This window comes from Callorhinus ursinus, unplaced genomic scaffold (assembly GCF_003265705.2).
Source record: "Callorhinus ursinus isolate GAN/ISIS: 27379988/994484 unplaced genomic scaffold, GSC_fseal_2.0 scaffold22, whole genome shotgun sequence".
Taxonomy (NCBI): domain Eukaryota; kingdom Metazoa; phylum Chordata; class Mammalia; order Carnivora; family Otariidae; genus Callorhinus; species Callorhinus ursinus.
In genome coordinates, this window is record NW_027397084.1 from 6,665,652 (window position 1) to 6,692,407 (window position 26,756).

The following is a 26,756-nucleotide window of genomic DNA, read 5'->3' on the forward strand; positions in this document are numbered from 1 at the left end:
TGAATAAAGAAAATGGGCTACATGATTCAACTACACTTAACCACAATCTATAACAACTTCTCAAGGAAATGCAAGGAAAATGATTTTTTACTATAGAAACACACCTCCTTGACCTTGAACATGTGGCAGTACTTCTTAGCTGCTCTCAGGTTAATGAAACATGGAGGAGGAATGTGCCTCATGTCAGTGGGAGAAAGGTGGTTTAGGGCTTTGTTACCCAAATTATGGTCTGCATCACCTGGAAGCTTATTAGGGTTGCAGAATCCCAGCCCCATCCCAGGACTTCTCAGTCAGAATCTGTTTTTATCAAGATCTTCAAGTGATTTGCATGTACATTTAAATTTGAAAAGCAAGGATTTAGGAGAGGTAGCTCAACAACTCTGTTACCTCAGACACCAGTAATGTCTTAAATATCTGCATCTGTACAGGACCTTTTAGATAGCTATATATTGGTAGACAGTAAAATTCCTCTTCAATTACTCCGAGGAGTAAAACTTCCTCCAAAATCCTATTTGCATATTCATCAATTTCCAGAAAACACACTCAATGCAGTGTTTTGAATTAATCAATTCAGTGCTTAAATGATGAAATTTGCAGTCTCAATAAAGCATGATAAACAGCTGCTGCCTTTCATTTCTGCCTCCACTTAAGGGGACTTAGAAATACTCACCGGAAACTCATCATTTCTCTGCTTTTTGGCAAAAAATATCCTTATCCAGGAGTTGGCACAACTTCCAAGTTGAAAGAAGCACTGGATTTTACATCTAGAAACATCTGCTGTAATCTGTGCTTAAAATAAATAGAACATAAACATCTTTTATTAATCTTTCTCTTCTCATCACTTCTACAGCACTTAGAGTCTAGGTCACAAAATAACATCACGTGGTAGAATGCTTTGCACTGTAAGATGTTTCACAATCAGATTGTAACAATGCCAAACAGTAATATAGATAATATGTGCTATAGAAATTCAATAAAGAAATTTGGATTGCTTTGGTAGTCAAACTATGTAGAGAAGGTTGGTATCAAACTTGGTACTGAGGGGTAAGGATAGTGGACAGAAAAGGACATGAAAAAGCAATGACAATGACAAAGATATGAAGAAAGGATGAATAGCAAGTTCGATTAGTGAGGAAACATGTCTGTGATGTGTGATGATAAGACTCACAATTAGAAATGTTGACCAAGACAGATTGCCATTGATTCCAAGTTGAATTTGAATATTTCCTGTGGTAAAAATACTTCGAGTAAGTAACAAAATGGAAGAAAACAAAAGTGCCCGAGGAAGAACGTTTAATCAAGAAAGGTATGCAACAGTTTAGTCCTAGTGTCGGTATTGCAATGCTGGGCCTTTAATAAATTATTGCTGAATAGCAAAGGAATGTATATACAGTGTTTCATTTAGTTTTCAGGAAAAGAAATTAGCTTCTGAAGTCAATGAACTCCTCTGCAATTTGTTTATGTGTTTCACAATTTTTAAAAGGGTGGTAACAATTGATAGAAAGTCATCAACAGAGACAACAAATGTAAATGCAGGATATAACACACTTGTCTGAACATGGCTGTAAGTGGGACTCTGTCACATTCTTGAATAATGACCACAAGGGTGAATCAAAGTTCAGTTTTCCAGGATCAGTTTCTCAGATCCCTCTTGTCCCTCTGGTCTTCACTATGTCAGAAAACCTAGGCTTTAAGATGAGCTGAGACATTTTCCAACAGTCACTATGGTAGTTTCTCTGCAGAAGTTAGCAGAACTGTTACAGAATCACCATGTCATTGTTAGCCATGAGAAATTGTTATAAATATGTTTTTCTGTAAGTTGCTGAGGAAATATAAATATAAAAATGTCTTATTATTTTGGAATCAGTTTATTGGAAACATTTTGGGAACTGGAAATTTAACTAGCTGGCAAGAACCATCCTTCACAAACTACAATTTCAAAAAACTTCAGTTTGATCTAAGAGTTTAGCCTGAGGATTTGTCCCTGATTGAATTTGTAGGACCAAGGCTTATACATTTTTCCCGTTGTTGGTCCTCATATTTTACTGCAGTTAATCATTCCTGGAAGTCTAGGGCTTAATTGAGAATTTATGTGCCTCTTTTGTTTTGAAGAGCTGTGGTACTCTGCCACATGAGGCCTCACTTAGAGTAGCTTCAGTTTCGAGTAGGATAAATGTTTCTCACAGGAGAACATTTCCTACAGTTCCATTATCAAGTTGTCTTATGAGAGGCTGTGTTCTTACCGGAGGCTAAAACAATTCTCTCCTAGGCTCAAACAACAAAACGTGTTGACAGGAGACAAACTAGAGCAGGAAGCACCAGAAAAGGAGAAGAAAGAACTTAGGTAATGGGAATGTCAGGAGTCACTTTCAGGGTCAGTCTTGGATCTATACTCAGTACAATGTCTGGCACCCAATTGTTATCAGCCTGGAGTGTCTCCTCTATATTGGGTGTTGAGCTACATACTTTCCCTACATTATTTTATTTATAGCTCATCACAACTATATGGGGCTTTCTGCCCCCTTTAGGCCCAAGTACCATAATTTTTCCCTTGAGACTTCATTCTTTAGGTGGTCACCTCTGGTTTTCCTTTAGCAGTATTTTTCTTCTAGTCAAGGGGATGTGTCTATCTGGGACCCTCCCCCTTTCTAGACTATGTTCCAGGTCTTTGGGACTGTGGTATTCCTTGTCCAAATGGCCTTGAGCTCACTTCCCAGGACAATGCAGGCCTCATTCCCAAGGATAGGTCACAACTGTAAAAACAAAATCTGAAGGGAGGCAACTCAGAGCTGGTATGGGACCCCATGTGAGGAAACCATTTGCCTTCTATCTTGTTGCTCAGTCAGCCTCAACATACTGTTTCCATCTCATAGCTCAAAAGAGCTAGCTACTTCAGCTCTGGCTATCCTAGTCTCATTTCAGCCAGGGAGAAGAAGAAATGAATGAAAAAATCCATCTTCTTCCTTCAAGGGCTCTTACAAAGCTCTCCTTACATCTCATTAGCCATAATGTGTGTGTGTGTGTGTGTGTGTGTGTGTAAAAGAAAGATAGATAGAGAGCAGACAAGAGACTGAAGGAGGGAGAAAAGGTCTTGTTAAAGGCATAGTTATTTTGTATTATCTGGTGCATTTATTGAAATGATATACATTTATTTAAATTTTATATTTTCATTGTGTATTATTTATCATGATTTATTCCTCTCTCCCGTCAGAATGATTCCTTTTTTTTTTTGATTGCATGACATTTTTTTCTAAATTGCTTAGCATTATTATTGCATTTTTCTCTCCACTCTATATGAGGATTTCTATTCTTTTAGTAGTTACTATCAACATTCAAATGACTATTTAATAAAGTTAATCTCTTTGTTAACCACTGGAGTAATATAAAGAGATAGGATGACTTTAACTCTCAGTATTCCCTTTCCTTTCTGAGACTGAAATAAACACATTGGCAGGCAGAAAACTAGAGCCAGAGCACTGAGAGAGGAGGAAAGAAATGTTTTAGGTAATAGAGGGAATGACGTTCAGGAGCCTTGGTACTTGGGGCACTACAGGCAAATACTGTCTGCTATTTTAACTCAGCTTTGTTATAAGCCAAAACCAATTATTATTATATTTTACAGCACTAATTTATCTTTAGATGTACATGCATGATTATTCTTTTTGCTCACCAGTCTCATTTCCATTTCAGATATTCTTTCTGGAATATATTTTTTTCTTCTTCTTCTGTTAGGTTGTTTAGAAGTTCTTGAATTAAAGTTTTTGTTTGAAAATGTCTTTGTTTTCATTCTTGAAAATATATATTCTGAGTGACCAATATAATTGGACACTTATTTCCTCTCTGAATTTTAAGATATGTTTTGCTTTTTACTTGTTGCCATTATTTCTCTTGAGAATTTGTCATTCTAATCATGCTTTTTATTATTATTATTATTATTATTATTTTTGCAGGTGCTGTTTAGATCTTTTGTACTTTGCAATTTCACCATGATTTGTTTAGATAAGAATTATTTTAATTTATGTTGTTTGGAATTCTTTGCCTTCCAAATGTTATTATTCATCACTTAATACTAGGAGGTTATCAGGTGTTATCTCTTTAACTATTACTTCTATGTAATTGTTTTGTTATTTCTTCCTGGTATCTATTTAAAAATATTTTGGATCTTCTCACTTTATTCTCCATGTCTCTAACATTTTCCTTCATATGTTTTATTTCTTTATTTCTGTGCTGCATTTTGTGTACTTTCTTCTGATCTTTCTCCCATTCACTGATTCTCTTTAGCTCTGTTAAACTGCTACTTAATACCTCATTAAATTGTTAATTTTAATTATATTGATTTTTAAAATAACTTTTCCCTATTCTTTATTAAATATATCTGATTTCCTTTTCTACTTCCCAGTAATCTTTTTATCCTAATATATTTTGAACTCTGTCTTATTTTCCTAAATTTGCTAAGCATGTCTCTTCAGTGTTCTTTTTTGAATATTTTCAATATCTGAACTTTTGTAAGTCTGGTAATGTTATTTCTGTTTCTTCTCATTCATGGTAGTTTGTTTTCCTTTGTGTTTGGCATATTTTTTATTGAAAGTCCGTATTTGTTGACATTGTGTGTTGGGTATGTATTTTTCCACAGATTTTTGGATTGCTTCTTCAAAGTACCTGGGTAGAAAAGATCTAGATCCAATATAAATTGCAATTCTTGGCTTATGTATTTTGAACTGAATAAATATAGTAGATTTAGACTGCAAAATATTTGAAGGCCAGCCTTGACCACATTATCTCAGTGAAGGTTTTATTTACAAAAAGACTCCACTTAGTGCTAAAGCCAAGTTAAACATGATACTTCATTAATGTTACTGTTTGTCTCTATGGAGTGTCTTTTTCTGCTATAGCTATTATTGTATGTGATTTGTTCAACTCCTTGCTTTTGAAGCTGTAGGTAATGTGAAATCTACATATACTCCCACATTACTTTCAGTTCCAGTGCTGGCTTAAATCTGTGGTCCTCACTTCCTGATTACACCTAACTTGAGTTATTTCCTTGATTTTCTGCAAGCTCATCTTGTAGTTTGAAAGACTATTTTGAATTATTTTGTTAGATGTTCCATAGCAGGAAAATTTTGCAATTTCTAGGCCATTATAATTTTGGAAAGAGAAGACTTATATTAAACCATAGAAAATTGTTCTATTTTCAGTAGGAATACATTTAAAAAAAATAATTTAAAATACCACTAGGCTCAAATAAATTTCCTTGATTTTCAGGCTGCTTATATTATATAAGAGTCAGACAATGATTTTAGGTATGATTAGGCATTACCAACAATATGATTGTGATAAAAACCCATATGAAACAAGGCTGCCTTGCTCTTTCACTTAGTAGCTATGTAAGATTTGGGGCATTTATTAATATCTTTGAGCCTCAGTTTTCTCCTTAAAAGAACGATAGTCTGAATAACAACCTCTTAAGGTTTCTCTGCAGAATGAATATATTGGTACATGTAAAACACTTAGAGAAATGCCTAGTACATGGTAAGACTAAAAAAAAAATCTGGTTATTATTATCATGATAGGAATTGGTGATAACAATTAGAAGATTGAAAATGAAGTAATTCGGAACATGTTTTTGGCATGTGTACTCTAGCTAAAGACAGTCAAGACCTGCAGACCTAAGAAAAATTTACCTTTCCTTTAAACTACAGAAAATAATTTTGATAGGGGACCTAGCCGAGAAAGAGAGCTACTACCAAGAGATAATTTTTTTTTTATCTGAGTGACCTATCTGACAAACATCTAATTACCAAACATCTGCTCTTCTGATCATCCTGTGAACTGCCTCCCTTTTGAAGTCCCAGGCCCTTATCCCATTCCTTAGCTCAGGATGGCATATAAGTCTCATTTGCCCTCCTTGTTCTTGGGTCTCATATTCTTATGGGGCACCTATATATGTGTAATTAAATTGATTTTTCTCTTGTTAATGTGTCTTATGCTAATTTAATCATTAGACCAGCCAAAGAATCTAAAAGGGTAGAAGGAAATTTTTTTCCTCCCCAACACAAATTAATTGCATAATCAACAGCATAAAAGAAAAAGTAATGATAGGCAACATCATTTAATATTTGGGCTCATATATTTCATGCTTCATTTAAATGAACTGAGCTGTAAAGCTTTCAACAAATGAACAAAAGATAGATTTAAGAATTTTTAAAAACAAGGTTTGAGTTAGAGTGTTTTTTTAAATGTGCCTCTAAGCAAATATATGAGAAATTGATCTTAAAAAGCATACAAACTTAACTTATACATTTTGGTTAAATGACATCACAAATATATTAACCTGACTATAAATCATGTGCCTTAATTTAGGTTTAACATTCAAAAGTGGTTTTGACATAAATTTGATCATCATTAGGGCACCTGGGTGGCTCAGTCAGTTAAGCATCTGCCTTTGGCTCAGGTCATGATTTCAGGACTCTGGGATCAAGCTCCACATAGGACTCCCTCCTCAGCAGGGAGCCTGCTTCTCCTTCTCCGCCTGCTCATTCTCTCTCTTGCTATTTCTCTCTCTCTCTCTCTCTCTCTCTCTCTTAAATAAATAAATAAATAAATAAATAAATAAATAAATAAATAAAATATTTTAAAAATTTGATCATCATTTTGGAAAAGTCCAGAGTTTGTAACAAATGGCTGCTGCTATTAGAATGTATTTTCTATTAATATTTATTTATCTTCTTTAAAAAATGTTAATATTTTATGGGCGAAGAGCAGTTCTTATCTCCAGTATTTCAAAAGTAGGTGTATTCAGCTATAAGTATGTTGTTAAAATTATATTTAATCTCTTTCTCCAACCTGCAGAAGAGAAACAGCCTGAATTAATATTAGTCCATGTAAAAATATGCAATGTAGGTTTACTGAAAAAGAATTTAAATTCTTCCCCTCTGGAGGAATATGTAATGCACCATTTGTTATTCAGCACACCTTAGGACATTCATGCTTGAAACTTCATAGAAGTATTTAGGTTAGGCGTTTTGTTTGGTGATAGGATTCTTTGGAAATAAAATAAGTCCTTCTCTAATGTGGGATACAAGAATCCATTTTTTATATGCTTATTCCTCAAGACTGATATTTTGATTTAGGCCTATAACAATCTTGAATTCCTCTTGTTAGACATAGTTTTAAAAAAGGTGGAATTGAGTGTTGTGGACTTAAAAGTAGAAGTAAAAAAAATGAGAGAATAGGAGTCAGATTTTCTGAGTGTGTCATTTTGAGATAAAAGGAAACTGTAACAAAATGAAGCTAGCTTTATAATTGTGAAGGGGTACAAAATTTGTCACCCCAAAATGTAACTTTCTCCAACATCTTTCTTTTGCCTTAGCTGAAGATGGTATCTAAGCTGGTGGCTTAGGCCATTTCAGAGAGTTACCTAGTATTTTTTGTTTTGTTTTGTTTTTGATGCATAGTTGACATATAACATTATATTAGTTTCAAAATAATTACAAAATAATGCTTTATATTTGTATGTGGTACAAAATGGTCACCACAATAAGTCTAGTTACTGTTAGTCACCATAAAAAGTTACAATTTTTTCTTGTGATGAGAACTTTTTATAAGATTTACTTTTTTGGCAACTTTCAAATAATAAACTACAATATTATGATAGTAACCATGGCATACATTAATTATATCCCTAAGACTTATTTATTTTACAATCAGAAATTTGTACCTTTGACCCCCCTCACCCATTTTGCCCATTTCCTAACCATTCCTCTCATCTGGCCACCAAATTTCTGTTTCCTGTATCTATAAGTTTTGTTTTGTTCATTTGTTTTGTTGTTGTTTTTTTTTTAGCTTCAACATATAAATAAAATCATATGGTATTTATATTTCTCTATTTCACTTAGCATAATACTTTCAAGATCTATACATATTGTTGTGAATGCCAAGATTTCATTAGTTTTTATGACTGAGTAGTTTCCATTGTAGATATATATCCTATCTCCTTTATCCATTTATCAATGTGCACTTTGGTTGTTTCCATATCTTGGCTATTGTAAATGATGCTGCAATGAACATAGGGGTGTATATATCTTTTCAAAATAGTTTTCATATCCTTTGCATAAATACCCAGAAGTGGAATTGCTTGAACATATCCTAGTTTTATTTTTAAATTTTTAAGGATTCTCCATGCTAGTTTCTACAGTGGCTGCACCAATCTACAATTGCATCAAAAGATTCCCTTTTCTCCACATCCTCACAAATACTAGTTATTCCTTGTCTTTTTTTCTTTTTTAAGAGGCGGGGAGAGGCAGAGGGAGAGGGAGAATCCCAAGCAGGCTTCACGCCCAGCATGGAGCCTGATGTGGGGTTTGATCCCAGGACCCTGAGATCATGACCTGAGCCAAAATCAAAAATGGGATGCTTAACCAACTGAGCCACCCAGGTGCCCCTCCTTGTCTTTTTTATAATAGCCATTCTAACAGATGTAGATGATAGCTTTCATTGTAGTTTTCATTTGCATTTCTCTGATGATTAGTGATGATGAGTATTTTTTATGTGTCTGCTCGTCATCTGTATGTCTTCTTTGGAAAAATATCTATACAGATCCTCTGCCCATTTTGTAACTGGATTTTTTCTTTTTTTTCCTTTCTTTTCTCTCTCTCTCTTTTTTTTTTTTTTGCTATTGAGTTGTATGTGTTCTTTCTATATTCTGAATTTTAACCCCTTATCAGATATATGATTTATAAATATTTTCTTTCATTCAGTAGAATGCCTTTTCATTTTGTTGTTGGTTTTCCTTGCTCTGCAGCTTTTTAGTTTGATTTAGTCCAACTTGTTTGTTTTGCTTTTTTGCCTTTGCTTTTAGATACTCAGATTTCCTGAGTTTCTGTCTCTTATATATACACAGGAGGTACGCATGTTATTAAATTTCTGTATATTTTCCCCCTGTTAATCTGTCTTTTATTATAGGGGCATCTCAACTAAGAATCTAAAAGGGTAGAGGGAAAATTATTTTTATTCTCCTACAATTTCAAAACCAGCATTTGTTGCCAGTAGGTATTGAGGGACTATTGATATCAGATGAAAATGATCTGCTATATCCTCATGATTGCTGGACAGAAGTTCTTACAGTTGAAGCATAGGCTCTGCAATTTTTAATCAGAAATGTTTTGAGAAACACAACTATAGCAAACTCAGTAGGAAAAATCAACTTGATCTAGTGTTTTATCTAGTTAAGTGCTTACATCTCTGAGGTCACAATGGGAAACTTAAGGTGGTATCAAAAATTTTTTAAAAAGATGGGGCACCTGGGTGACTCAGTCAGTTAAACATTCAATTCTTAATTTCAGCTCAGGTCCTGATCTCAGGGTCCTGGGATCGAGCCCCAGGTCAGGCTCTGTGCTCAGCAGAGAGTTTGCTTGAAGATTTCTCTCCACCTCCCTTTGCCCCTCCCTCTACTCTCTCTCTCTCTCTCTCTCTCTCTCAAATAAATAAATAAATAAATAAATAAATCTTTAAAAATTTTTTCAAAAAGACATTTTCATTAAAAATGCCTAAGCAAAAAATGCCTAAGCATTTCCTAGGAACCAAGGAAATTAATTGTATTTCCTGAAAGTTAATTGTAATTATTAATATTAATGTAAGATTTGAATTATGATTGATAGTCTCTTTATTTTTATTTTCAGTCATGTGAATGACATAAAGGCTTTCCTAGGTTTACCCATAAATGTGGTTCTCCAGTTTCTTTTTCTCATAAAGGTTAAAATTATTCAAGCACACATTTTCTCAGCATGGTGGACCTCAGGAAGACTGCTTTTGGGTAAAGAACACTGTGTCTGAATTCTATTTCATTAAAATGAGGTTGTGATTTGTGTCCCTACAACAACTTCAAGGTTAAAAGGTGCCATCGTTCTGCCTTATATCTCTGGCCTTATGAATAATATTTCATGAAGTAAAAAGCTATAAACATGGAGAAATATTGAATAAATTATTTATTTTAAGTATGTATAAAGTAGCCAAACAGATTTAGGAGTCATAGTAAAACACAGCAGGTTCTTCTAAAATCGGAAAATGCTATGTTAGCATTATTTCTCTGGGCTCAGCATCAGGTCCTATATGAAGTATGCAACAATGTCATACAAAATAGCAGGTGCTTTAACTGATTAGTTAGTGTAACCAGTTCATTGTTCTAGGCTGATTGAGTGAGACGAAAGTAGGAATTAACTTTTATTTCCCCTTACATTATAGTTTTTCAATTATGAAAGGATCTGACTTCATTGCCCCTGGCTATCTTAAGCGGGAATCATAGGTTTTCCTACCATTATTATTTAAATATGGTGCCATTTTAAGTTATTAACAATCTAAGCCCAAATAAATAAAATTTTACCCTTTCTTCAGTTTAAAGCTTATCCTTTTCACTGAAGCTCCCTATGTGAACCAACACTCAGAACAATTTTTGTAGGAATTTTCTTCTCACTAAATATTTCTTCAAGGCCTTCACATTTCCTACACTGACTACATTGGATGCATTGACTACAGTACTATGAAATGGTTTTGGGTCACCTGTTAATAAGTCCTTCATGGATGGTCTTTAGGATAGGTGATTACCTAACACTGATTGTCCTCGGTTGTTATTCTAACTCAGGCAGAGTCCCTTTTAACATCTTTTTACATTTACCAATGCAAAAATATTTATACCCAACCAATGCTCCAGACACTGTGCCAAGACATGGTAACACTGATATAATTCAGGATTAAGTAAGGGTAAAATAAATTATATTAATCGAATAATTTTTTTAAGAAACATGTATAGTTAGAAAATACTTTTATGAATGAATTCTATTTTAATATTTATTTGCAGAGGGATTTGATTTTGTTTCACTTGGTGTCAGCTGGGTTTTTTTGAAATATATAATGAATTACTACCACCTAATTTTCAGATCCACTGAAGTTTCATGCACTGTCTCAATCATATCTTTTATGGAAAAGACGAGATTATGATCGCACTTTGCATTTAGTGTTTTTTTTAGTTTGAAGCAATGCTCCAGTCTTTCTGTGCCTTTATTGATCTTGATACTTATGAAAATTACAGGGCCAACAATTTTGTAGAATGCCCTTTGATTTTGTTTGTCTGATGTTTCCTCATTACTAGATTTAAAATATACTTCCTTTTTTTTCTAAAAGATTTTATTTGACAGAGAGAGACACCCCGAGAGAGGGAACATGAGCAGGGGGAGTGGGAGAGGGAGAAGCAGGCTTCCCGCGGAGCAGGGAGCCCAATGCAGGGCTCGATCCCAGAGCACTGGGATCATGACCTGAGCCAAAGGCAGACGCTAATGACTGAGCCACCCAGGCACCCCTAAAATATACTTTTTTGGCAGGTCTGTTAGAGGATTGATGCTGTGCTCCCTTCCTTGCCTCTCTCACCCACACACATTTCAGTATGTCCCATTATTGCTGATGTTCACTTTGATTACTTCATTAAGGAGGTCCCTGCCAGGCTTCTTCCATGTAAATTTACTTATTTTGCTTCTGTAATCAGTAGCTATTTTGTACTCCTGAAAAGGTAACTTTGAAAGGATGTAAATATTCCAGTCTGCATCCAATTTGTACTTTATTAATGTGTTTGTGTTTTCATGGATGCTTATCTTCCTCTGACTCATCTAATGTTTCTCAAATGATTGTTTAAGGAGAAACTGGATGAGGAAGATAAAGAGTAAAAGCAAAAATATTTGAGTTAAACTGAGATCGTTGAGCTCAGGATATTCATTTTACAAGGCAGGAAACTTGAGATCCAGGAGGGTTAAGTGAGACACCTGGGGCCAGAAGCTACGAATCTTCACTCACAGCCATGGCCTTGACATAGCAACAAACCTCAAATCAGTTTTTATTATTGACCATCACTATCATGAGTGAGTTTTTCAGTGCAATTTATGGCCATGAAAAATTTTTTTTGAAAGATTTGAAAATATGAATTAATAATGAATTCTGCTTATAATATTTTATCTTAAAAATATTTTTCAGCCATTGTCTCTTTTTATTTTTTATTGGCGTTACACCAGATTGGGAGCATTAGCCACAGACATGATATTGAGCAAGTGTCTCACAACCTTCTCAGAGACTCTTCCAACCAAACTTAAGTTCAAGTTTTTAAGGAAAGCCCTTGGTATGACTTTTGAGACGTGAGACTACAATCTTCCATATTCTGTTCTAGAGCAAATTATTATCTTCTTCCTAAATATCTATCTACTGAAGCTTTCTCAAGTTGAGTGGACTTCAGAAACAATGATTTCTTGTGATAAAAAAATAATACATGTACATGCAGGACCAAAATTTTAAGCATGGAAAGAAATGCATAGAACTTAGCTAAAATATAGTGATTCTTGGACCTGCACTCAGAGATTTACTCAGTGAAGTGTGGGTTGGGATCTAGAGGTCTGTATTTTAACAATGAATCAGAAATTTTTGATGCAGATGGGCCCAGGAATACACCATGGAAGCACTGCAATTAATGTAGATTAATCATTTTAAAAAATTAAAGCTGATCTTAGAGTTCTCATACAACCTAAGGATAGGGTAGATGAGACTGATTATTTAGCTGAGGGCTTAAAACCAGTTCTTATCCAATGATTGTAGGCATGTATTTTTTTTTTTAAAGATTTTATTTATTTATTTGAGAGAGCGAGAATGAGAGAGAGAGAGCACATGAGAGGGGGGAGGGTCAGAGGGAGAAGCAGACTCCCTGCTGAGCAGGGAGCCCGATGTGGGACTCGATCCTGGGACTCCAGGATCATGACCTGAGCCGAAGGCAGTCGCTTAACCAACTGAGCCACCCAGGCGCCCTGTAGGCATGTATTTAAAACTAGATTTTATCAGTATACTATAAGGTTAGATATAAAATAAGAAATCAAGGTATGTTTCTTACATACATGTTTCTTGGATAGATTTTGGCCCCACTCCTTCTGTACCAATTCAACAAAATATGACCGTTTTTGAAAACTTCCTTATTGTGTATAACCCTTTCTGCTTGTACAAAATTGGATAGTTCACATGAACTATCATTTTTTTCTTTCAAATAAGGAAGTCAGAACAAAGAGAGCTGAAAGTATTTCCAAATAGTACAGAGGTAGTTGCTGGAAAGCCAGGTCTAGAGCTTATTGCCCTAGACTTAGGGTCTTCTTGATTTTTTTCCATTGCACTAAGCTATATAATATAAATCTACATGCTTTGTCTTCAAAATTAAAAGTGGTCATAGTACACAGTAGATATAATTAGTTTTCTTTTGTAAATTTACCCCCATATTCTGTTCCCAGCACTAGAGGAAAAATATAAATAAAAGGACAAATCCCAACTATTTGTTCAGTTTCCCTTTAGTGTGTCTTACCCTAACTTCTCAGGCCTTTGTGATTTCAGAGAATTTCCAACTGTATTTGTCAAAGGGCAAATCCCCAAAACTGATGAAGCATGTCATACCTTGAATTCTTGCCAAATTGCAGCCGTTCTAATATTTTAATTATGTGTTCTATCATATTCATGATTTCTTCTCATTTTTCTTCCTGCTCTGGGAAATCTTTGCCTGGAGTTTATATTCTATTGCCCCACAAACACTGAAAGAAAAAGGACTCAGATTTTTCTTAACTGGCTAAATTTCTAGTCAGCAATATGTTTATATTTCTCTGTGGAATGCTTTTTGGTTTTTTTTTGTCATCTGTTATGTGTTCTAGCAAATGATTTTCTTATTGCTCTTAACTGACTTTGCAATGAGTCAGTCTTCATTCTTTAAGAATTTTCTGTTGCAGTCATGTGGCAAAATCAATTGGCAGGAATCAGGAATATAATAGGTTGCACAATCACATTAACCTCCTAAGTCCATGGTTTACCAAGGGAATTCAATTTAATTCAATAGTATTCAATCAGTGTTTATTGATTTTCTCATTTATGCCAGGTAATTCTCCATATGGTAAGAATATAAATATGCATACATTCTAGATCCATGCCACCAAGAAAATATAGTCTAAGAGGAAGAAGACAGATAAGTAATAAGGATTTGTAATTGTCTGTGAAGACTCAATTTAGATATTATTAGAGGAGGACAGTGGCCTCCAAATCATATTTTAACAGTGTGGGAAGACCTTCTTTAGGAGGTAATACATTCTCTGAGTCTTAAAGCAGGAGACAACCATGATTATGGCAGGGCTCAGAGAGAGTAACTCACAGAGAATGCAAGGACAGGAAAGAAATAACAAGGTATATTCAATAAAATTCAGAAGTATTCCAGAAACCCAGAGACAGGACTGGTTACATAGTATGTGGGACTCAAAATGAAAATGTGGGGTCCTTTGTTAAATTACTAAGAATTTCAAGATCGTGACAGCTTTATTAAAGTATAATTGACAGATAAAATGATTTTGTTTCCTTTGGATATATGCCCAGAAGTGGGATTGCTGGATCATATGGTAGTTTTTTTTTTTTTTAATTATTTGAGGATTGAGGACCAGACACTGGTATTTTTCTAATTATATGGAGGTTCCTCAAATAATTTCCACAGTGGCTGCACCAGTTTGCACTCTACCATTTCCTCATGAGCACGCTTTGTTTCTTGTCTTTTTGATAATAGATGCAACTAGTAGGGGGCCCTTGTGAACATGGGGACCTGTACAAAACAGATCACATGCCCATGAAATAGGGTCTGAGCAAAGACCTGGGGTAGAAAGGTTAAGGTTGGGAGGGATGATTTAGGACAGGGAAATTGGTGAATGATGACATAGAGAGGCCAGATCAAGATAAGCCCTGCATGATATGTCAAAAAGTTTGAGGTAACCCAAATCTATCTCTTGCTTGAAAGTACAAGAATATATGTATCACTATTTCATATTTGTGAAATGTAATATTTTTTAAACTTTCAACCACAAAATTTTCCTTCCATAAAAATGAAAGAATTATTTAGTAAAGTGGAAAGAAAATGAGATAATAATTCTAACACCAATAAAAAAGAATGGAATCATATCATGATTTCACTCATATGTAGAATTTAAGAAACAAAGCAAAGGAACAAAGGAAAAAAGACAATCTAAAAAGCAGACTCTCTTTTTGAAAACTATTTATTTATTTATTTGAGAGAGAATGAGAGAGAGAGAGCATGCGATGGGGGAGGGTCTGAGGGAGAAGCAGACTCCCTGCTGAGCAGGGAGCCCGATGTGGGACTCGATCCCGGGACTCCAGGATCATGACCAGAGCCAAAGGCAGTCGTGCAACCAACTGAGCCACACAGGCGCCCAAAAGCAGACTCTTATATACAGAGAACAAACAGATGATTACCAGAGGGGAAGTGGATGGGGGTTGGGTGAAATAGGTAAAGGGGATTAAGAGTACACTTACCTTGATGAGCACTGAGTAATGTATAGAATTGTTGAATCACTATATTGAACTAAACAAATACCGTATGCTAACTAACCTGGAATTAAAATAAAAAAAGAAAAATAACTTAATCACACATTAAGAGTGATGCAGGATTATCTTTATAAAGGGTTCAAATTGCCCAGTGTCACAGTGTACCTTCCATTGCTTCCAAATAAAGAGAACCCTGGTGATCTGAGCTTTTCCCATTCTCACTTTCCATTTTCATCCTTCTTTTAATATAAAGATGACATAAAAAGAAATCCTCAATTGTGGTTAGGTTTAACTTACTACCTAATAATTTTCTTTGTCCAAAAAATGTATTTAAGGATTTCTTCCAAGTAACCAGCACTCTGCTCCTATCACCAGCTCCTGAGCTCTCAGCCTCACTCTGCTGAGGGCCTCTCTCTGCTCCTGGGGTTCTCAAATCAGTATCTCTGGAGGATTGAGGCCCAGACACTGGTATTTTTCTAGAACTGGAAACTTACATTCTATCATCAAGCTTAAATACAAAATCAGAGAAAATAGGAATTAGAAAAAATAATTTCAATTCTGGGACGAGTAACTATACCCAATTTGTTGTGATAAATGACTTTGCAAAATCTAGCAAGATCTGAAGCATTTTTAGTGAAAACTTATTCTCAAGCATTGTTCCTGGCATTCAAGAAATAATCATAGTGAATAAGGTAGAAAAAGTCGTTGTTTTCACAGATCTTATTTCTGGTGGGAAAATGGACAAAAAGTAGACACAGCATGCACAAATAAAATAAAAAAAATATATATTCACAATATCAACAAGAAACAAGCAAAACAATTGTGATAAATGCTGGGGATGAAAATATTCAAAACATGATAAAGAAGATGAGAACTGAAGGGTGAGAAAGAGCCCAGCTATACAAACAAATGAACAAAAATCAACATAAGCTCTAGTTCAGGGAGGTAAGGGACAGACATAACAAAATCATGAAATAGGAACAAGATTGTGAAATGTAATATTTTTTAAATAATATTTAAACTTTAAAAAATAAAAAAATACTTTAATACTGCAAATGGAGATGTCATAGGATAGTGCTTGAGAGCATACATTTCCCAGGTTCCAACAAAGGACAGGAGGCCAATGGGAGGGCAGGAAGGACAGAGAGGAGAAGGGACAGTGGTATGAAAAGGCTGTTAGTAGGGAGGGGTCAGATCAGTCATCTGTCTAACCCTTCTCCCTGTGTGATTCCTCATGCCTGCTAAAACTCTCAGCATAGCCTTGCATTTTTACTACCAGCCCCTGTTACTGTTATCCTCATTTGCTCAATCTGAATGTCAGGCTTGGACCTTACTCAGACATTGAACCTTGCTTATGACCTCCTAGGAAGCCAGATCCCCTGGATTTGGGTCTTGTCTTTGCTCCCAACAGACTTTTTGTCAGGCATCTTCACTCTCCCCTGCCTTCCTCCGCTTTGCTGTCAATATTTCCTGTGGAATCTAGGCCACCACCATGACCTTCAGCCTATTACGCTCCCAGCCAGGATGGCTCCTGGTCAGCCCACCAGGGCAGCTTTGTCCATAGCTCCCTCACCATCTAATGTATCTCCTGCTTTCAGTAATAGCAGTGACCACTGAGTACAAGGTCCGGAAAAGAACAGCTTCTGGCAGCCAGTAATGAGCTATCAAGGAAGAAAACAACTGTTTAGAACTATAAATCACGAACCCCTCTTCAAATAGGTTGTCTTATTTTTGAATTTTAGCCAATAGTTCTTTCTCTTGCAAATTTAAAAGCAGATTTTTTAGGTATTGATATCCATTCAAATATTAGTTCATGATATTTGGTTGAAACAGCTTTTGAAAACAGTACTCATGGTTATTAAAAATTAAGGAATTCCTGAATAATATTGACAATAAAAAGTTAATGAATATATACAAAACATCTTTTGTTCATTCATATTTCACTTGCTTCTCTGCTGAGAATAGTTTCATATATTCCATGGATATGTTTATAAAACTGAGGCTGATCAGTTAGATTTTTCTATTGCAATAAAGCAGCTAGAAAATCACACTGACTTCAATGAGGCCCTTAGGACCTCAGTTAACAAAACAATAGAGAAAATATTGAGTTCTGAACTATAATCACTTGAGTTCATGAAAATTTGAAGTATTAAACTTTGAGTTGTTTTTATATGGATAGCAATAATAAATGCATAGAAATGATAACATATCAGTATCTTCCTTTGTGTTCTCTTGTTAATTATACTTATCACCTAAAAGTCTTATTGCTGCATCCTATATATGAACCAATCTCACTCAATTTGCACATTTAAAAAATGGCATTTGTTAAAATATAACGGAAAGATGTTATGTGTAGAAGATAATAGCTTTCCACTGTAATAGATAAATAAGAGATTGAAATACTTAAAGCACACCATTTTTTTTCAATTCCCTAAGATATTTATGTGGGAAATGTGTTGTTAAGTTTTCTTAGGACCCAGAGCAATTATATTTAACTTAAGTTTAGTGATGTTAGTTATGTTAGCTTAGTTGTCTGAGATGATCAAGATATTTTTATATCTGAATATAAGTGGGGGGCCATAAAAGGCTGTGGATACTGGGGTGACAATAGCATTATTTTTAAAAAATTGGAGTTATAGTGCCCATGGAAACTTCAATGAGATCAAATACGTGCTGCGCCATAAGCAGATCCCAACAAATGTCAAAGGGTAGCAATCATGCAGAGCATGTTTTCTGATCACAATGAGATATTAAAATATAACTAGGAAGTCCCTGTACATTTCAAAAATTAAAAGTACACTTCTAAATAAAAAAAATAAAAATAAAAATTGGAGTTATAGGGGAAATATTTATAAAAAAACAACACAGTGCCTAAGGGAAGTCAGCATTATTCCAATGCTGATGCCCACCACAACAGGGTGGCCTGAGACTCTCCGGGTTTTAGTCCTGAAAGTCCTGCATCCAGGAACAACTTCAATCACAGGCATATTGGGATGTTTGGCCACTCTATATGACAGCCAGAACCTTTAAGAAAACAGTGTGGACAGAATAAATAGATTCTGTTGAGTTAGGGACAGGGTAATTTATTACCCAATTTGGGGCTATATTTAAGAGTGAAAAGGAGCACTATTAAAATTATATTGTGATAACATGCATAATCTGGGACAGACTAAAGAGGGCCAGCAAAGTTTTTCTGTAAAGGGCAAGAGGAAGTGTAAGAGTGTTTATGAGAAGAGTATAATAGAGCATGGCTGAGTCAAGAAACAGAATAAACTAGAAGGGCAATAAGAGTTTCTGGAGGTTAGTGTTGTAAGTTTGATTTTGGACACCCAAACCAGTATTTCCAAAATTCCTCTTCTCACCTTCTATCATTCATATTTGTAATCTCAGTTGTCTCCATGTGGGGATCTTTCTTGTTTTATATTCCTGAGGCCAAAGGTGCAGTATACTTACACAATTGAAAGAGGACACTGGTGTCTCCTGGTGATTTATTTTTGTCAAAAATGAGCAATCTAAGTACTGCAGGACACAAAAGTGAAGATACCATAACAGATATATTGGGATCCCTTATAATGTTGGTGCTGGGGCAAAGGGTTGACCACTATCTCAAAGGCCAGTTATGAAGCAACAAGTACAAGTGGTGTTTGGAGTAGCTGTGACATCTTACAGGTTCTGACTTGACCTGTATGACAATTCTGATTGGCTGTGAGCTGAATTTTGGGGCAGAGGAAAAACATATTTACACTGAAAGAATGTAAAATAAAGGCTCTTAAGTTCTGGATTATTAGAGAAATAGTAATACTAGTTAATGTTTTAAAAATTATTTTAAGGACACCTGGGTGGCTCAGTCAGTTAAGCATCTGTCTCTGGCTCAGGTTATGATCCTGGGGTCCTGGGATCGAGTCCCGCATCAGGTTCCTTGCTCAGTGGGGAGCCTGTTTCTCCCTCTGTCTGCCACTCCCCCAGCTTGTTCTCTCTATCTCAGACAAATAAATAAATACAATTTAAAAAAAATATTTTAGGGCACCTGGGTGGCTCAGTTGGTTAAGCGTCTGCCTTTGGCACAGGTCATGATCCCAGGGTCCTGGAATCGAGTTCCACATTAGGCTCCCTGCTCACTGGGGAGTCTGCTTCTCCCTCTCCCTCTGCTATGCTCTCTCTCTGTCAAATAAAAAATAAAATCTTTAAAAAAATAAAAAAATACTTTAATACTGCAAATGGAGATGTCATAGGATAGTGCTTGAGAGCATACATTTCCCAGGTTCAAACGTTAGCTGCTTCTGTCAATGGTTGTGAACTTTGAGCAGGTTACTTAACTGCTCAGCTTCCTTGTTTGTAAAGTAGCAGTAATAGTATTATCTACTTCATGGTGTTGGGATGAGGAGTAAATCAATCAATACCTGTAAAGCACTTAAAGTGATGCATTATCCATAATAAACCTGCAATGAATGTTCAGTGTTATTATAGGACACTTTGTTTTTGCAAAGAACCTTTAAGTATAGGATCTATGTTTGCACAATTATCTTGCACAACTTCAGACAAAAAAAAAGTGTTCATTTGTTTTATTCAGCAAATAGGTATGTTTTGAGAGCATAGTGTGTGCCAAATGTGGTACTATGTTGCAAAGTATATAAAATAAATATAAAAACCATGAAGAGTCTGGGATTTTGCAGAGCTTGCAAGCTAACAAGTTAGCTTACCACAGTTTCATGAATGCTGACAGAAGACATAAGACTGGATCAAAGTCAAAGATAGTTTCCTAGTCACAGCACTAGCAGTCACCAGAGTACCAGCATTTTTGTACCAGTTTCTGGAGCCTCAATTTCACAGCATAATGCAAAGGGGTTCTTATGATACCTACACACACAGTGGATTATGTTACAGGAGAGGAACCCTGAGTTTAGAAATCCCAAATATTTGCCTGTAGGCAGTAAGTGTGGCTGCCTTTTGCTCCAGAGAAAGGTAGAATCTTCATCTCACAGGGCTGGTAACTATACCAAGATCTTGAAAAGATAGTCCGTGAAAAGAAAAAAAAAGTGGCATTCATGAAACCTATATTCATGTGGAGGAGAGAAAATAATAAGAAGAAATGGTGGGTTAAAATAAGGATATACCACAAGAATACCCTGGCAAATAATAATCACTTGAGTCCACTGAGGCTAAGCACCTGTGGGTCTTGGTTTGTGTGAGTAGCTGTGCTCTGAGGAAAGAAAAGTAAGACAAGAAGTATTCATTTCTGGAAGGGACCTGGGTTCTACAGATTTATGTGATGTGTCACAACCTGAGTACCACAGGGAACACTCTCTCCAAGAGTAGTCACAGTGTGTACCTACTAACGGTTAATTTTCTTCTGACCAGAGAGTACCTGGTCTTTAATATCTCACAGTGCTTGTGCTTTATTATGCCATGTTCCCTGGATGACTTTTCTATAGTGGATGGTTCTTGTGCTACACCAGTATCCCTTTGGGTTTCTAAATATAACTCTTTTTTTTTTTTAATTTAAATTCAAGTTAGTTAAAATATAGTGTATTATTGATTTCAGGAGTAGAATTTACTGATTCTTCATTACATATAACACCCAGTGCTCATCCCAGCAAGTGCCCTCCTTAATGCCCATCACACATTTATCCCATCCCCTGCCCACCTCCCCTCCAGCAACCCTCAGTTTTTTTCCTAGAGTTAAGCATCTCTTATGGTTTGCCTCCCTCGCTGTTTTCATCTTATTTTCCCTTCCCTTCCCCTATGTTCATCTGTTTTATTTCTTAAATTCCACATATGAGTAAAATCATATGATATCTATCTTTCTTTGACTGACTTATTTCACTTAGCATGACACACTCTAGTTCCATCCACATTATTGCAAATGGCAATATTTCATTCTTTTTGATTGCCAACTATTATCCCTTTGTGTGTGTGTATGTATACACACACACCACCTCTTTATCCATTCATCAGTCAATGGACATTTGGGCTCTTTCCATAATTTGGCTATTGTTGATAGTGCTGCTATAAACATTGGGGTGCATGTGCTCCTTTGAATCAGCATTTCTGTATCCTTTGGATAAATACCTAGTAGTGCAATTGCTGGGTTGTATTTTTAACATTTTGAGGAACTTCCATACTGTCTTCCAGAGTGGCTGTACCAGTTTGCATTCCCACCAACAGTGTGAAAGCGTTCCCTTTTCTCCTCAACCTTGCCAACATTTGTTGTTTTCTGAGTTGTTAATTTTAGCCATTCTGACAGGTGTGAGATGATATCTCATGATGGTTTTGACTTGTATTTCCCTGTTGATGAGTGATATTGAGCATCTTTTCATGTGTCTGTTAGTCATCTGGATATGTTCTTTGGAAAAGTGTCTATTCATGTTTTCTGACCATTTATTAACTGGATTGTTTGTTTTTGGATGTTGAGTTTGATAAGTTCTTTATAGATTTTGGATACTAACCCTTTATCAGACACATCATTTGAAAATATCTTCTCACATTCCATAGGCTGCTTTTTCATTTTGTTGATTGTTTCCTTCACTGTGCAGAAGATTTTTGTTTTGATGAAGTCCCAATAGTTCATTTTTGCTTTTGTTTCTCTTACCTTTGGGGATGTGTCTAGTAAGAAGTTGCTGTCATCGAGGTCAAAGAGGTTGCTGCCTGCTTTGTCCTCTAGGACTTTTTGGTTTTCTGTTTTAACATTTAGGTCTTTCAACCATTTTGGATTTATTTTTGTGTATTGTGTAAGAAAGTGGTCCAGTTTCATGCTTCTGCATGTTGCTGTCCAGTTTCCCTAACAACATCTGTTAAAGAGACTGTCTTTTTTCCATTGGATATTCTTTCCTGCTTTGTCAAATGTTCTTTGGCCACACAGTTGTGGGTCCTTTTCTGAGTTTTCTATTCTGTTCCATTGGTCTATGTGTCTGTTTTGTGCCAGTACCATACTGTCTTGATGATTACAACTTTATAATACAGCTTGAGGTCCAGAATTGTGATGCCTCCCACTTTGGTTTTCTTTTTCAACATTACTTTGCTATTTGGGGTTCTTTTTTGGTTCTATACAAATTTTAGGATTGTTTGTTCTAGCTCTGTGAAATATGCTGGTGTTATTTTGATAGGGATTGCATTGAATGTGTGTATTGCCTTGGGAATTATAGACATTTTAACAATATTTGTTCTTCCAACCCTAGAGCATGGGATGTTTTTCCATTTCTTTATGTCTTCTTCAATTTCTTTCAGAAGTTTTCTATAGTTTTCAGCATATTTTTACCTCTTTGGTTAGGTTTATTCCTAGGTAGCTTATGATTTTTGGTATAGTTATAAATGGGATTGATTCCTTGATTTCTTTTTCTGCTGCTTCATTATTGGTGTATAGAAATGCAACAGGTTTCTGTATGTTGATTTTATATCCTCCAACTTTGCTGAATTCATGTATTAGTTCTAGTAATTTTTTGGTAGAGTCTTTCAGTTTTTCTACATAGAGTATCATGTTGTCTGCCAAGAGTGAAAGTTTGACTTCTTCCTCGCTGATTTCGGTGCCTTTTACTTCTTTTTGTTATCTGATTGCTGAGACTAGGACTTCCAGTTGAACAACAGGTCATATACCTGACCTTAGGGGAAAAGCTCTCTTTTTTCCACATTGAAGATGATATTAGCTGTGGGTCTTTCATATATGGCCTTTATGATGTTGAGGTATGTTCCTTCTATCACTATTTCCTTGATGGTTTTTATCAAGAAAGGATGCTGTATTTTGTCAGATGCTTTTGTTTATTGAGAGGATCATATGGTTTTTATCATTTCTTTTATTAAAGTGGTGTACCATGTTGATTGATTTGAGGGTTTTTTTTTTTTAAAGATTTTATTTATTTATTTGACAGAGACAGAGACAGAGCAGGAACACAAGCAGGGGGAGTGGGAGAGGGAGAAGCAGGCCTCCCGCAGAGCAGGGAGCCCAATGTGGGACTCGATCCCAGGACCCTGAGACCGTGACCTGAGCCAAAGGCAGACGCTTAACGACTGAGCCATCCAGGCGCCCAATTGATTTGAGGTTATTGAACCACCCTTCAGGGATAAATCTCACTTGGTCATGGTGAATAATCCTTTCAAGGTACTGTTGGATTTGATTAGATAATATTTTCTTGAGAACTTTTGCATCCATATTCATCAGGAATATTGATTTGTAATTCTCCTTTTTAATGGAGTCTTTATCTGGTTTTGGAATCAAGGTAATGCTGGCCTCACAGAATGAGTTTGGAAGTTTTCTTCCCATTTCTGTTTTTTGGAACAGCTTCTGAAGAATAGGTATTACTTTTTCTTTAAATGTTTGGTAGAATTACCCGGGAAGCCATCCAGCCCTGCAGTCTTGTTTGTTGGGAGATTTTTGATTACTGAATCAATTTCTTTGCTGGGTATGGGTCTGTTTAAATTTTCTATTTCTTTCTTTTTCAGTTTTGGTAGTTTCTGTTTCTAGGAATTTATCTCTTTCTTCCAGATTGCCCAGTTTGTTGGCATATAATTGTTCATAACATGCTCTTCTAATTGTTTGTATTTCTGTGGTGTTGGTTATGATCTCTCCTTTTTCATTCATGATTTTATTTATTTGAGTCCTTTCTCTTTTCCTTTTGATAGTGTGGCTAAGGGTTTATTGATTTTGTTAATTCTTTCAAAGAACCAGCTCCTAGTTTCATTGATCTGTTCTACTTTTTTAAAAATTTATATCATTTATTTTTACACTAATCTTAATTATTTCCCTTCTTCTACTGGGTTTAGGCTTTATTTGCTGTTCTTTTTCCAGCTCCTTTAGGTGTAGGGTTAGGCTGTGTATTTGAGATTTTTCTTGCTTCTTGAGGAATGCCTGTGTTGCTATATACTTTCCTCAAATGACCTCCTTTGCTTTGTCCCAAAGGTTTTGTGTTGTCATATTTTCATTTTCATTTGCTTCCATGTATTTTTTTATTTCTTCTTTAATTTCCTGGTTAACACATTCATTCTTTATTAGGATGTTCTTTAACGTCCATATATTTGTGGTCTTTTCAAATTTTTTCTTGTGTTTGATTTTAAGTTTCATAGTGTTCTATGTTCTGAAAAGATGCTTGGTATGATCTCAATATTTTTGCACTGATTGGGGCCTGATTCGTGACCCAGTATGTGATCTATTTTGGAAAATGTTCCATGTGCACTCAAAAAGAATGTGTGTTCTGCTGCTTTAGGATGAAACATTCTTAATATGTCTGTTGTCTATCTGCTCCTGTGTGTCATTCAAAGACTTGTTTCCTTGTTGATCTTCTGCTTAGATTATCTGTCCATTACTGTAAGTGTAGTGTTAACATCAGCTACTATTATTGTATTATTATCAATGAGTTTCTTTAAATTTGTTATTTATTGATTTATATATTTGGCTGCTCCCAAATTAGGGGCTTAAGTATTTATAATTGTTAGAGCTTCTTGTTGCAATAACACCTTTATTATGATATAGTGCCCTTCTTCATCTCTTACTACAGTTTTTGGTTTGAAATCTAGTTTGTCTGGTATAAGTATAGCTACTCTAATTTCTTTTAATATCCATTAGCATGATAAATGGTTCTCCATCCCCTCACTTGCAATCTGGAGGTGTCTCTGGCTCTAAAATGAGTCTCTTGTAAGCAGCATATAAATGGGTCTTGTTTTTTTTTTTTTATCCATTCTGATACCCTGTGTCTTTTTTTAAGATTTTATTTATTTATTTAATTGAGAGAGAGAGAGAGAGAAAGAGAGACAGTGTGAGAGGGAACACAAGCAGGGGGAGTGGGAGACAGAGAAGCAGGCTTCCGGCCAAGCAGGGAGCCCAATGCCGGGCTCGATCCCAGGACCCTGGGATCATGACCCGAGCTGAAGGCAGTCGCCTAACCAACTGAGCCACCCAGGTGCCCCTACCCTGTGTCTTTTGATTGGACCATTGAATCCATTTACATTCACAGTAATTATTGATAGGTATCAATTTAGTGCCATTATAGAGTCTCTTTGCCACTCATAGAGTCCCCTTTAGTATTTCTTGGAGAGCTAGTTTAGTGTTCATGAAGTCCTTTACTTTTTGCTTGTGTTGGAAACTTTTTATCTGTCCTTCTATTCTGAATGACAGCCTTACTGTATAAAGTATTCTTGGCTGCATATTTTTCCCATTTAGCACATTGAATATATCATGCCACCACTTTCTGGCCTGCCATGTTTCTGTCGTCAGGTCTCCTGCCAGCCTTATTTGTCTACCCTTGTAGGTTAAGGACCTTTTGTCCTTAGCTGCTTTCAGAATTCTCTCTTTATTTTTGTATTTTGCAAGTTTCACTATATATTTTGGTGTTGCTCTGTTTTTGTTAATTTTTGAGAGGAGTTGGATTTGAATGCCTCTTTCTTCCCTAGATTAGGGAAGTTCTCAGCTATAGTTTGTTCAAATAAGCCTTCTGTCCCTTTTTCCCATGCTTCTTTTTGGGGGACTCCTATGACACAGGTATTATTGTGCTTTGTGAAATTGCTAGTTCCCTAAGTCTATATTTGTGATCTGATATTTTTCTTTCCCTCTTCTTTTCAGCTTCATTATTTTCCATAATTTTATTTTCTGTATCACCTATTCAATCTTCTGCTTCTTTCATCCTCACAGTGATTATATCTAGTCTGTTTTGCCTCTCAGTTATAGCATTTTTTATTTCAGCCTGACTAGTTTTTAGTTCTTTTATCTCTGTAGCCAGGGTTTCTCTGGGGTCTTCTATGCTTCTTTCAAGCCCAGCTAGTATTCTTATGACTGTTGTTCTAAATTCTTTTTCAGAAATATTGCTTATATCTATTTTGAGGAAATCCCTGTCTGTGATTTCTTCTTGATCTTTCTTTGGTGGAGAATTCCTCTGTCTTGCCATTATGTCTAGGTTTCTGTCTTTTGCCTGTTATGAAAGCTTATTATGTTTCCTGCTCCTAAAAGTAATACTATATTAAGGAGTCCTACACTCTCCAGGGCCTGGTGCCTCAGGAAGTGTTTCTGCTGAATGCTGTGTGCATTCTGCTGTTGTGTTTTGGTTGCTCTTTACCACAGGTTCATCCTCTGCAGAGTTCCTCCTTTCCTGCAGTAGGGAGTGTTTGGACTTTTAACTAGGTGTGCCTTGATTTGCTTGTTAAGATAAGCCTGGAAGAAAAAAAAAAGAAGAATCCTGATTCAAAAGAAGACAAGGAAACAAACTAACCAACCAACACATGAACAAAAAACTATAAGCCTGTTACCAATAAAAAAGGGGAAAAAAGAATAAAATAAATATAAGAATAAAACATTTAAAGAAAATTAAAAAAGAAAAAAGAAAAGAAGAGAAGAAGAAGAAGAAGAAGAAGAAGAAGAAGAAGAAGAAGAAGAAGAAAAGAAAGAAAGAAAGAAA